The sequence below is a fragment of the Natator depressus genome, chromosome 2 (genome assembly GCF_965152275.1).
Source record: "Natator depressus isolate rNatDep1 chromosome 2, rNatDep2.hap1, whole genome shotgun sequence".
NCBI classification, from domain to species: domain Eukaryota; kingdom Metazoa; phylum Chordata; order Testudines; family Cheloniidae; genus Natator; species Natator depressus.
This window is the reverse complement of record NC_134235.1, coordinates 29072250-29084984: the sequence shown is the minus strand read 5'-3', so window position 1 is coordinate 29084984 and position 12735 is coordinate 29072250. Positions and strand designations below refer to the sequence as shown.

At 40.6% G+C, this 12735-nt stretch overlaps 1 protein-coding gene across 1 annotated transcript in view; it reads right to left on the bottom strand.

The window, feature by feature from the left end:
- The window catches only part of CSMD3 (CUB and Sushi multiple domains 3), a 1169988-nt gene that overhangs the window by 450776 nt on the left and 706477 nt on the right, over nt 1-12735 (bottom strand). The gene's annotated exons all lie outside the window — the stretch shown is intronic.

Genomic DNA, 12735 nt, shown 5'->3' with positions numbered 1-12735 from the left:
ATCCAGACACCTTTTTGAAAACCTACAGTAAAGGAGATTCCATGAGTTCCCTAGGCATTTTGTTCCATTGCCCTATTGTTCTAACAGGAAATTTTTTTCTGAGATTTAATCTAAATCTGCTAAACTATAGTTTGAACCTTGGCAGGAACAAATAAATGTGCAGCGCCACTCGCTATTGAAGGATCAGTGGCAGATAATACATAAGCATATGTGAATCTTTTTCTTTCTTCCCTTTGAATACAAAATGTGTGTCTATTACTACAGACGTTAATGGTGGTTGCCAATTTCAGAATAGGTAATTTTATAGGATAGTTACCAACTTTATCAAGATTACAGTGACTAGTAACCAGATTTTTTGAAGTTTGTATTTTCACTAGTCACCTGACTAGGACAGCTAAACTGCAATTTCTTCTCTCTCCCCTACACCCACATTTGTTATTCGGAGCTGCAGATTACCCTCACATTAAGGTTTAGAATGAGTCTAGAAAGGAACCCATTGCACACATTTTAATGGGGATGAGGCATTATAGATTTTAGAAAATAATATATTTTTTCCTCAAGAATATTGCTCTGTACAGTGCTTGTTACCATGAACAGTTATTTCTCATTATTGGCGTGTACAAGATTCTCTAAAAAACACTGCAGTTTTTTTAAAGCCATTTACATGGGCCATTTTCGTTTGAAAATTAAAAGTATTTACCCTTTCATTGTTCTCAGCCTTATTATATTTGATATCCAAAGTGGGTTTTTTTTCCTTTGCTAGTCCCAGGACCTTTAAAAACAGCCAACTGATTCCTTGTCACTAGGTTTCATTAACTAACATAGAATACTTCAGAAAAGTTTATTGCAATTATTAATTAACATTAGTCGCTTTTCCAAATTAATTAACACAAAACTCCCTTATCAGCCTCAAATAATCAAACTCTCAGTAAGTGTCCTTTCAGAATAGGCAGCGCTGGCTTCAACAGTGGTTTCTGTTAGATGGAATAGTAAAACAGTATTCAACACCACATTTCTGTGTATTTCTGTTGCAAATTCTGGGCTTTAATATGGTATGAAAAATGGCATAGGCGTGATGATATGCCAAATGCAGCGGTTTTGTGCTGATGTTGCAATGAGAAGCATTGAGGTCCAGATTGTTTTAGGTAGACTGGGAGGAGCTGTATTGGTTGTCTATAGAAGCAATAGAGTTTGGGGGACTGGAGCCAAAATTTGCCTGAATGCAGCAGTATTCAGGTGTCAGATTTAGGTTCATGCACTGAGATGTTTCAAAGTTCAGGTGTTTTGTTGATGTGCTTTTGTTTTGTTGCTGCTGCTGCTACATTTAGATCAGCTAGACTCATTCTCTATTTTGGTGATGCAATTTGGGTGCTTGGCTCAAAAAATCAGCAAAGGCCAGTAGGCTCCAGCTAGGCTCAGCTTTTATCATTTTTCATACTTCCACAAACTCCTGACCAGTCATTTCTAATTATGTACCCATCAACTTGTAATGTATGAGCACACTCATAATGGAATTCCACCTTCGATACATTTTACATCACAGTGGAACAATCCACAAAGGCAAGCATTGGGCTCATTCACAGCTCTTGTAGTTAAAATACAGTTTTCATAAATAGTTTGGGAATAACTTGGAATGCTTTCTTGAAAAACCTAGTTGGTCTGACTGCTCTAGTTTTCCCCTGTTTTTTTTCCCAAAGTACCTTCACAAAAGGGTTCCACTCCTCTCCCCACTTCTTACAGAGTTTCCCGCCTCTGAACCTCAACCATGCTTTAAAGCTGCATGCTGCACTTCTGAGGGCATTCTGCACCAAAAAAAATAAAAATTCTGCGCACAATATTTTAAAAATCTGCAAATTTTATTTGTCAAATAAAAGTGGAGGCTCCAGCATGGCATTGGGGAGCACAGGCCACTGGTTGCACAAAGGTGGAAGATCACTGTGGTCTATTTTTAAACCCTACAAAAATGATTAGAAACATCAGCTTGCCTCTGTACCCACAGGTTATAGTGTCTATACAGATTCAGGACTTGGCTTCGGCAATTGCTTTATTAATGTATTTGGTGAACTATAACAGGGACTTTTTTATTGTACATGACAGTACCACAGAAAATAATGTAAAATTTCTAAAGCATTCTAAAATTACTAACAGCAGTGACTGGTGATACAAAAGCAGCTGAGAGACAAAGCTGAGTTCCCCTGAACAGAAAGGTAGGGAGGTACAAGTTATTTTGTTTGCTTGCTTGTTTGTTTGTTTTCTCCTTAACTTATAGATACTCTAAGAACCCACAATAGGAGACACATGGCACATTAACACCACCACTACTAGCTCTCCTCTGATTGCACTTGTGGGACCCTGTCCAAACAGGCATTGCACAGGCTTCTTGACTTGTTGGGAATCTGGCTTGCATGTCCCTGCCAAAGAAAGGTCAGCAGGGGGAACAGGTTGGTGTGAGAAGTGTTTGTTGGTGGACTCCCTCAGGAAGCAGGTAAGAGAGCTGCAAGAAGAGGTGGCTCATCTACATAATATCCAGGAGCACCAGGACTTCATTGACAGGATGCACATGGAGACATCCAGGATGGTGCTAGTTGACTACAGAAACACCACAGGGGAAGGAGAACCACAGCTCTGCAAGGAAGAGACTGGCTGCTGGCCATCTCAGGCTGTACACAGTGCTCCACCCTGCACCCAGGTCCCCCATCCATTGGGGCCAAGATTCAGTATGCTCTCCTGGAAACGGCAGAAGAGGACCCTAATGGATGGGGAGGAGGAGATACCTGCCCCTGAGGCAGGGAGCGTCATGAACAGGAGATATTGGGTGGTGGTTGTCAGGGAGTCCCTTCTGAGGATGAAAGAGGCATCCATCTTCTGACCTGACATGATGTCCAGGGAGATATGATGACTGCTTGGAGCCCACATCTGAGACATTACAGAAAGATTGCAAAGGCTCATGTATCCCTCTGTCTACTACTCAATGCTAATCATCCTTGAGGGCATTCATGATACTGCCAGGTATGGCTCTCAGCAGATCAGCAGTGACTAGAGGGCTCTAGGACTGAGGGTGAAGGAGTCAGGGGTGCAGGTTATATTCTCATCCATCCCCCTTGTTGAGCATAAGGTTCAGGGCTAGGGCATGTGCATCCTGCAAATGAATGCATGGCTGTGCCGATAGTATCAACAGGGATACCAACCATGTCCAGGAAAGGAGGATTGCTGCCAAGAGATGGCATCCACCTGACCAAGAAGGGGAGATGACCCTGCATACCGACTTGCCAACCTATTGAGCAGAGCTTTAAACTAGGTTAAAAGGGGGCAGATGACAAAAGCTCACAAGTGGGTGTACAAAGAGGTGACCTAGACAGTGCACTAGAAGTGGGCGGGGGTGGGGAGAGGAGAAATGGTAAATTACAATAGGGTCATAGGAGCACCAAGCTGGGAACAGTGAGGGAACCTGCTCAACTTCTAAGGTGTCTATACAGAAACACAAAGCAAATGGAAATAAACAGGAAGAACTGAACATCACAGTACACAAGTTGAATTATGACTTAATTAGCATCACAGAGACTTGGTGGGATAAATCTCATGATTCAAATATTGGTATAGAGGGCTACAGCTAATTCAGGAAGGACAGGCAGGAAAAAAGGGAGGAGGTGTTGCATTATACATGAAGAACATATAGATTTGAGTTTCGGAAAGGTGTCAGAAGCAAACCAGTTGAAAGTCTCTGGGTGAAAATAAAATGCAGAGGTAGGGTGAGAGAAACAGGAGCAAAGCCATGGCAGCAATCTACTATAGAGGACCAAATCTGGATGAGAAGGTGGATAAGGTACTTCTAGAACAAACAGAAATATCCAAAACTCAAGATCTGGTAGTAATGGGGGACATTAACTACCCAGACATCTGCTGGAAAAGTAATATAGCAAAATACAAAATTTCCAGTAAGTTCTTGGAATGTATTGGAGACAACTTCTTGTTTCAGAGGGCAGAGGAAGTAATCAGGGGGACAATGATTTCAGATTCGAGTCCAACTAACAAGAAGGAATTGGTTGTGAATCTGAAGGTAAATGGCTATTTGAGTGAAAGTGATCATGAAACACTAGATTTTGTGATTCAAAGGAAAAAAATAAAAACAGCAGAATAAGCCAAAACATACCCCAGACTTGAACAAAGTTGGAGAACTGTTAGGTAAGATCACATGGAAAGAAAATCTAAAGAAAAAAGGAGTTCAGGAGAGCTTACAGTTTTTCAAAGAGACAATATTAAAGGCACAACAGCAAACTACTTCAATAAGGAGGAAAGATGGAAAGAACAGTAAGAGGCCAATGTGGCTCCATCAAGAGCTATTTAATGGCCTGACAAATCAAAGAGGAATCCTTCAAAAAAATGGAAACATGAACCAATTGCTAAGGAGGAGTACAAAAGAATAGCACAAGCATGAAGGGATAAATCAGAAAGGTTAAGGAACAAAGTGAGCTATAGCTAGCATGGAACATAAAAGGTAAACAGAATCATAGAAATGTCTGTTTGGAAGGGACCTTAACAGGCAGCACCAAGTATGCCCAAACCATCTCTCACAGGTGTTTGTCTAACCTGTTGTTAAAAACCTCCAGTGATGGAGATTCCACATCATCTTGGAAGCCCATTCCAGAGCTTAACTATCCTTATAGTTAGACAGTGTTTCCTAATATCTAACCTGAATCTCTCTTGCTGCAGATTAAGCCCATTATTTTTTGTCTTAACTTCAGTGGACATGGAGCACAATTGATCACCAAACTCTTTATAGCATCAATCAACGTATTTGAAGACTTATCAGGTCCCCCCAACTTTTCTTTTTTCACAACTAAATATCCCACTTTAAAAAAAAACAAACAAAAAACACCTTTCCTCATGGGAGGAAACCTTTTATCATTTTTGAGGCTTTCCTCCAGACTCTCTCCAATTTGTACATATCTTTCTTAAAGTGTAGCACATAGACCTGGGAAAAACACTTCAGCTGAGGTCTCACCAGCGCTGAATAGAGTGGGACAATTATCTCCCATGTCTTACATACAACACTCTTGTTAATACACCCCAGAATGATATTTGCCTTTTTCACAACTGCATCACATTGTTGGTTCATATTCAATTTGTGACACTGCTGACAAGGATCTAAGGTTTATAGTGTATGACTGCTCAGCCAATTATTCCCCATTTTATAGTTGTGCATTTGATTTTTCATTCTTAAGTACTTTGCACTTTATCAAATTTCATCTTGTTGAATTCATACTAATTCTTCAATTTGTCAAGGTAATTTTAAATTCTAATCCCATCCTCACACATTACAAGTAACCCTTCTCTGCTTGGCATCATCCACACATTTTATGATCATACTCTCTACTCCATTATCCAAATCATTAATGAAAATATTGAATAGTACTAGAACCAGACCAGGCCCCTCTGGGACCCCACTATATACACCCTCCCAGTTCAACAGCAAACCATTGATAACTGATCTTTTAGTGTGGTCTTTCGAGCAGTTATGTACCCACTTAACAATAATGTCATCTGGGCCATATTTCTCTAGTTTGCTCACACAAATATGACATCAGACTGTGTAAAAATCCTTACTAAAATCAAGATATCTACATCTTTCTTCCTATCCAGTAGGCCAGTAATCCCATCATAGAAGGAAATTAAGCTGGTTTGGCATGATTTGTTCTTGAAAAATCCATATTTGCTATTACTTACTACCATATTATCCTCTAGGACAAATTGATTGTTTAAACAATTTTATTAAGGGTTCCCTGTCAAACTTGGATCTTATCTATGGGATCCTACAGGAATCTGTCCTGGGTCTGGTAACATTCAATATTTTCATTAATGACTTAGCTAATGGAGTAGAGAGTATGCTTATAAAATCTGTGGTTGGCATCAAGTTCGGAGGGGCTGCTAGCACTTTGGAGGATAGGACTAGAATTCAAAAGAACCTTGACACAGGTTTAGAATATTTCACAGCCATGCAGTACTTATAAATAAAAGTTTTATTAAATTTCAGGATAAGTACTCTACTTTTACCCTGTAAAACCTCAAGTGGCAGTGAAAGAAACCACAGCTATGGTGTCTTTTGCACATATATCCCAGCAGCAGTATTTATATTCAATCCCACCCTGTATATCATTTTAAAGGTCTTCTGCATCCTTTTGTAATACCTCCACTGCTCTGAATAGTGTCACATGCTACAGTAGGCAAGCAAAGGAGCAACAGAGACAAAGAGCAGTGATACTGCTGTGGAAACAGAATGTCATGAGGTCTTGTGCTGTCCTCCATCAGTTCAGATAGTCTGGGTAAGCATCCAAACTCTGAACCTCTTTAGATACCCTGCTATCATTAGATTTGTTTGTAATAATTAGGCTATGGTAATGTTCATTTATTGTGTGCTCTCATATGTGGTTTGGCTAAGTTAAAGCTGAGATTTATTTATTTTTGTAAATATTGTACTGGCATTCCACAAGCATTAAGAATCAGTAATGTTACTCATTGACCAAACTTCTGTTTAAACTAGCACTCAGACCTCTCTGACAGATGACTACTGGCTTCAGTACAGATTCTAATGCCACTTTTGAAGATGGAACCAGAGTGAAAATTCTCCTGACCACTCCCATCCCTATATAACCGAGAGTGAATCTGTGCATTTCTATGTAATGCCCAGAGGTCAGGCAAGTCAAGAGCAGTCTAGATCTGTGGTCAGATTTCACACAAGAGGTCCAAAGCCAGAAAAGCCAATCCAAGGGAAGGACGCAGCCAGGCAGCTGGCAGGGACAGATGGAAAGACAGAAATAAGCGGGGTCCGCACAGCAACTTATAGGCAATGGCTTGTTGCTCAGATAAGATCAGAAAGGAAGCAGGAAGTTTATATATGGGCACCAGCCAATCAAAGTCAAGACCCCCAAGTAGAGTGTAAGAACCTTTTGTTTGTTCTTGGTACATCAAAATGGGATTGTACTCAGAGTAACCCAGCCAAAGGGCTGAGTGATATGAATTCCTGGGAGAGACAGAAAACCTGGGTGAGGGAACCTAAGGCAGGGAGCACCTGAACCACCACAATTAGCCAGCAGATGATGTTACAGGGCAGATATGCCCTATGACAGTACACAACCATTCTGACCTCCCTGGCTATTTTACAGCATTTTAGGATTCTGACATTATTCTAGTGACATACATACTTAATCTTATATGCAAGTACTAGCGACAAGGAATGGACTTTAGCACAATGGCCAAGAAATGTATCCTATATTCTCAGAATAACAAGGACACATGATCAAATAGCTGACAAGATCCATATCCATGTGTTCAAATGGTGTTTCACACATTTACAAGATAGAATGCCAGATCACTAAGGCACAGGTATCAAAAGGGATTTTTTGGACATCCTGTATTATACTGAAATTGCCATTGTTTATGCGGGAAATCACTCTTCTCTTACAGCACTGATAATTCATGCCATGCATCTTTACACTTGTAGATATTTGTGCACTAAAAATGAATACCAAAACACTAGGAAGTGTGCAGAGTCTGTATACACAGCAAGCTGCCTAACAAACAAGGTATATTACAGTGGGTGCATAAAAAAACGTTTTGAGAATACAGGTGACAACAAAACATATGTGACATGCCAGCAGACACTCTGTGTGACTATATGAAGGCTAACAGATGGCTTACAAAAGCATCAAGGGATAAATCTCTAGCACAATAAAGTCAAATTGACAGATCCCGAAACATAAGATGTGCACTAGTCCTAATAACAGGGCAAACAGCCAAAGGCCCATAAACATGACTGGTCTCATTCTTTTTCAGAGAACAGAGATTAAAATAATAAATAAATAAATACATTATATATTTGCACATTCTTCAAAGAATCTTTTGTTCCGATTACCAAATATGTTAGATAAGCCAGGCTGAGAGAGAGAGGAAGAGGGGGATTGAGAGAGAGACAGATCACAGAAAGTACTCCCAGTAATTGATTCTATCTGTCCTTATTTCAAAAAGGAATAATGGTGCTCTCTCTGTAATTATGCTGTTTATTGTGTGTGTACAAATAATGCACTAATAAAATGTGGCTATTCTTTTCATATGTGTGATACAAACATCTGAATCAGAGCATATGGCTTAGGTAGGTATAATGTTTTGTTCAAAATGAACACCCACAAACAAACAAACACACAAACAAACAAACAAACAAACAAAAGGAATAAAGGGAAAGCAGAAGTCACTGGATGAAATTAACATTTTTTCTCAGTATAGCTGCAGAAGAATAAATCACCTATGAAGTAAAATGTCAGACTTGTATTAATTCTGTCACAACAAAATAAATTACTTTTTTAGGATGTTGTCCCCTGTGGAGATTTGGATTTTTTGTTTTTGTTTTGTTTTTGCCATTCGTAAGAGTTTTCTTCAAAACAATTTGCTGTTTCTAAGTGACAAAGATTCTTGTTGCTTCACTTCTTGTGTTTTGGATAATTCATATACTCGTCTTGTTTGTTATGAATATAATTATCATTTGTTTTGTTCATCAACATCATTGCTGTCATGAGGAAGGGTGGGGCCAATCACCTCTGGGCTGGAAACTGTTCCTCACAAGTTTGCCATGCTTCTATGTACCATCAGGGAGATCTGAAACCCTTCACTCTGGGTTTCACTTCAACTTTGCAACAGGTGTGTCAAGGTTCCTTCCCCACTCTGAACTCGAGGGTACAATTGTGGGGACCTGCATGAAAGACCTCCCTAAGCTTATTTCTACCAGCTTAGGTTACAGCTTCCCCAAGGCACAAAGTTTTTGCCCTTGGATTAGGTAAAACGCTGCCACCACCAAGTGTTTTAGACAAAGAACAGGGAAAGGACCACTTGGAGTCCTATCCCCCAAAATATCCCCCCAAGCCCTACACCCCCTTTCCTGGGGAAGGCTTGATAATAATATCCTCACCAATTGGTACAGGTGAACACAGACCCAAACCCCTGGATCTTAAGAACCATGAAAAATCAATCAGGTTCTTAAAAGAAACAGAACTTTATTAGAAAGAAAAAAGGTAAAAGAATCACCTCTGTAAAATCAGGATGGTAAATACTTTACAGGGTAATCAGATTCAAAACATAGAGCATCCCTCTAGGCAAAACCTTAAATTACAAAAAGACACAAAAACAGGAATATACATTCCCTCCAGCACAGCGAATTTCACAAGCCAAAACACAAAGAAAACCTAACACATTTTCTAGCTAGATTACTTACTAACTTTACAGGAGTTGGAGAACTTTCATCCTCAATCTGTTCCCAGCAAAGGCATTACACAGACAGACAAAACCCTTTGTCTCACCCCCCCCCCCCCGCCTCCAGATTTGAAAGTATCTTGTCCCCTCATTGGTCATTTTGGGTCAGGTGCCAGCGAGGTTACCTTAGCTTCTTAACCCTTTACAGGTGAAAGGGTTTTGCCTCTGGCCAGGAGGGATTTTATAGCACTGTACACAGAAAGGTGGTTACCTTCCCTTTATATTTATGACAAGGTGCTAGGTGGTTAATACTTTACCCCTGAAAGGTAAAGGGAGATGGACTGCAAATCTCTTCCTTTCTACCCACCTTTAGGCTGGGACACTGGGCCTTATTGCATCTGGTTATAGGACCAGTTAAAGAGAGAGAAATCTGGTAGCATTGTTCTTTAGATGCGCTCGCCTCTCTTTTTCCTGCATTTTTTAATTTAGGTCTGACTGAGGGGTCAGGCTTTCAAAACTGGTTTAACATCCCTCTAAGGACAAAATCCCCACGTCTGAAATTTTGCTTGTTACAGTCTCAAACTACCACTGACAATTTACAAACTATGGTCTCTGTGTGTGAGTTGTTGGAACCAGATTCTCCATTCTGTTACACTAGTTCTACTCTGATGTAATTCAAGTCCACTCCCAGATTGTGGAGAGAGTAGACAGAGGTCAAATATGTCACCTTTGCCATCATGTACCCAGTAAAGAAGAGCCAAAGGTGAAGAGTGGGCCTTTATGTGAGGAGAAGCAGGTAATTTTGCCTCTCTGTGGAGGTAAAAATAACAGAAAGAACAGCAATTTTTAGTAGAGAGAATGAACAAATATGTATTTTAATACAAAATGTTCACAAACAACGCAGAATAGAAGAGGTAAGAAAGAACAACAGCCCTTCATACTAAGTGAATGTCATAGTATTAGGGAGAATAAACCTGGTGTCTACCTTTTAACTTATAGCACTCAGCATTTCCACATACAGAAGTAAATTAATAAAAGATTCTGTAAGTGGCAGGTGGTAGCAAAGAAGAGACCAGCCACAGACGGAGAAATAATTTATCGAGCTCCAATTTATAGTGTAGCAGGAAAGAGAAGTAAATAAGGAAAAAAATAGAGGTAAGCACCAGTGTTCTACAAAAGAAAAAAACACCTTTGTTAGTAGGATCAACTTATGACAAATAAGATGAATAAATATACATAGCTTGCCTTAAATGAGATGTAAGAGAAGGAAAAAACTATCTACAAATGATTATTAATATTAACGGTTGCAAGGAACATTGAGAAAGAAGTTCCAGAGACATAAGGAAGAGTTATAGGATGAAAATAAGAAAATGGAAATGCATTTAGGCCCCAATCCAGCAAAACATTTAATCATATGCTTAACTTTAACCTAACAACCTATTTATAAAGGGACTTTCACACACTGTGAAAGAAAGGGAAATATATTTTAAAAGGCCAATTATTAAACATCAGCTAGATCAAATAGCCAAATAAATCCAGTGCCACACAAGTCAAACCACTTCAACACCAAATGTCCTCCATTCTCAGAAGATAGAAATGTGATAGGAGATGGGAGGAAAAAGTAGAATGTCTGAGGGGGTAAGGCAATGGAGTGGACCTCAAATGATTACGGACATATCAGCCAGAAAAGACTGGCCTTGCAGCATACTGTGAAGCAGGGGTTCTCAACCTTTTTCTTTCTGCGTCCCCCCAACATGCTATAAAAACTCCACAGCCCAGCTATGCCACAATAACTGTTTTTATGCATATAAAAGCCAGAGCCGGTGTTAACGGGTAGTAAGCAGGGCAACTGCCTGGGGTCCTATGCCACTGGAGCCCCCGTGAAGTCACATTGCTCAGGCTTAGGCTTCAGCTCCAGGTGGCGGGGTCAGGGCCCTAGGCTTCAGCCCCATGCAGCGAGGCTTCGACTTTCTGCCGAGGGCCCCAGAGAGTCTAATGCTGGCCCTACTTGGTGGACCCCTTAAACCTGCTCATGGACCCCTAGGGGGTCCCAGACTCCTAGTGGAGAACTACTGCTCTAAAGGCAGCCAGTGAGGTACTCAGGAAGATATACTTCAGGAGGGAGTTCCCAACAAACTCCTTCAGAAATGGAGGAGTACCCATGACTTAAGAGCTCTGTTACTGGACTGCTCCTGAATAAACCGAGGATAGGTCAGGGAACCTGTCAACCACCACAGCTAGGGCAGGTGCCATAGGTACATACTATCAGCAATATACTTTCTAGCGTATGTAATTTTATTTTACCAATCCATCAACAAAAACAGGATAATCTCTTTTCCACCTTCCTCTGATGTGTTACCCACTATACTGCAAAATCATGTTTGTTAATTAATTTGGGCCATCTGTGTGTTTTCAATATAAACATTAAATGCACTCCCTCTGACTGCAACAATATTTCTTGCTGATGTTCTCTATTTTTTTAAAGTAAATGAAGATCAAATGGAGCAACATTTATTCTTAATTGTAACGTTGAATTAAAGTTAACATTTATTAGCATTTTTTTGTTATGATGAAACAGGAGAATACATTGCTATATTTTAAGCATCACTAGGGGCCAAATCTGGTGTTTAGTACCAAATAACTCTATTTATTACTACAGTCCTTACAGGTGATAAGTAAAGCTGTGAACAGTTTACCAAAAAAATCTACATTTTCTCCAATTTCCATTATAGTTCATCTATCCTAGAGCTTCAGTGTTATTTAAAATAAATAAATAACTTAAATAATTAAAATCAATTCCTGGAAGTTCACAGAGTCAACAAACATTTTAGAGGTAAATTTAAATTTTATTGTCCTCAAGATGACACAAAAGTATATTTAAAATAACTAGGGTTTTAAAGAATATATTAAAACTAATATTCCTTAGTTTGCTTCCAACTGCCCTTCCCGCAGCTCCGATTAGCCGGGAATGGTGAACCGTGGTCACTGGGAGCTGCGGGCGGCCGTGCCTGCAGACAGTCAATGTAAACAAACTTTCTCATAGGCCGCCAGCGGATTACCCTGACAGGCCGCAGGTAGCCCACCACTCGACTAGAGTGTCTACATTGTTTTGTTTGTTTTAGTATATTATGCTGTTAAAGCTTAAGGCTAAATTCTGTTAGAAAAGCTATACAGGAAAACACTTGAGAACATAGGCGCCAACTTCTCATGGTGCCGGTGGGTGCTCATGCCCCCCGCTGCCCCCCAGCCCCCCCTCGACTCCACTCCGGCCCCGCCCCCATTCCAACCCCTTCCCCAAATTCCCTGCCCCAACTCTACCTCCTCTCTGCCCCTGTTCGACCCCTCCCCAAATCCTCTCCCTGGCCCTGCCTCCTCCCCTGAGCGCGCTGTGTTCCCCCTCCTCCCCCCTCCCTCCCAGCACTTGCCGCGCGAAAGAACTGTTTCGTGGCGGCAACCGCTGGGAGCTACGGGGGAAAGCAGGCACGCGGCGTGCTCAGG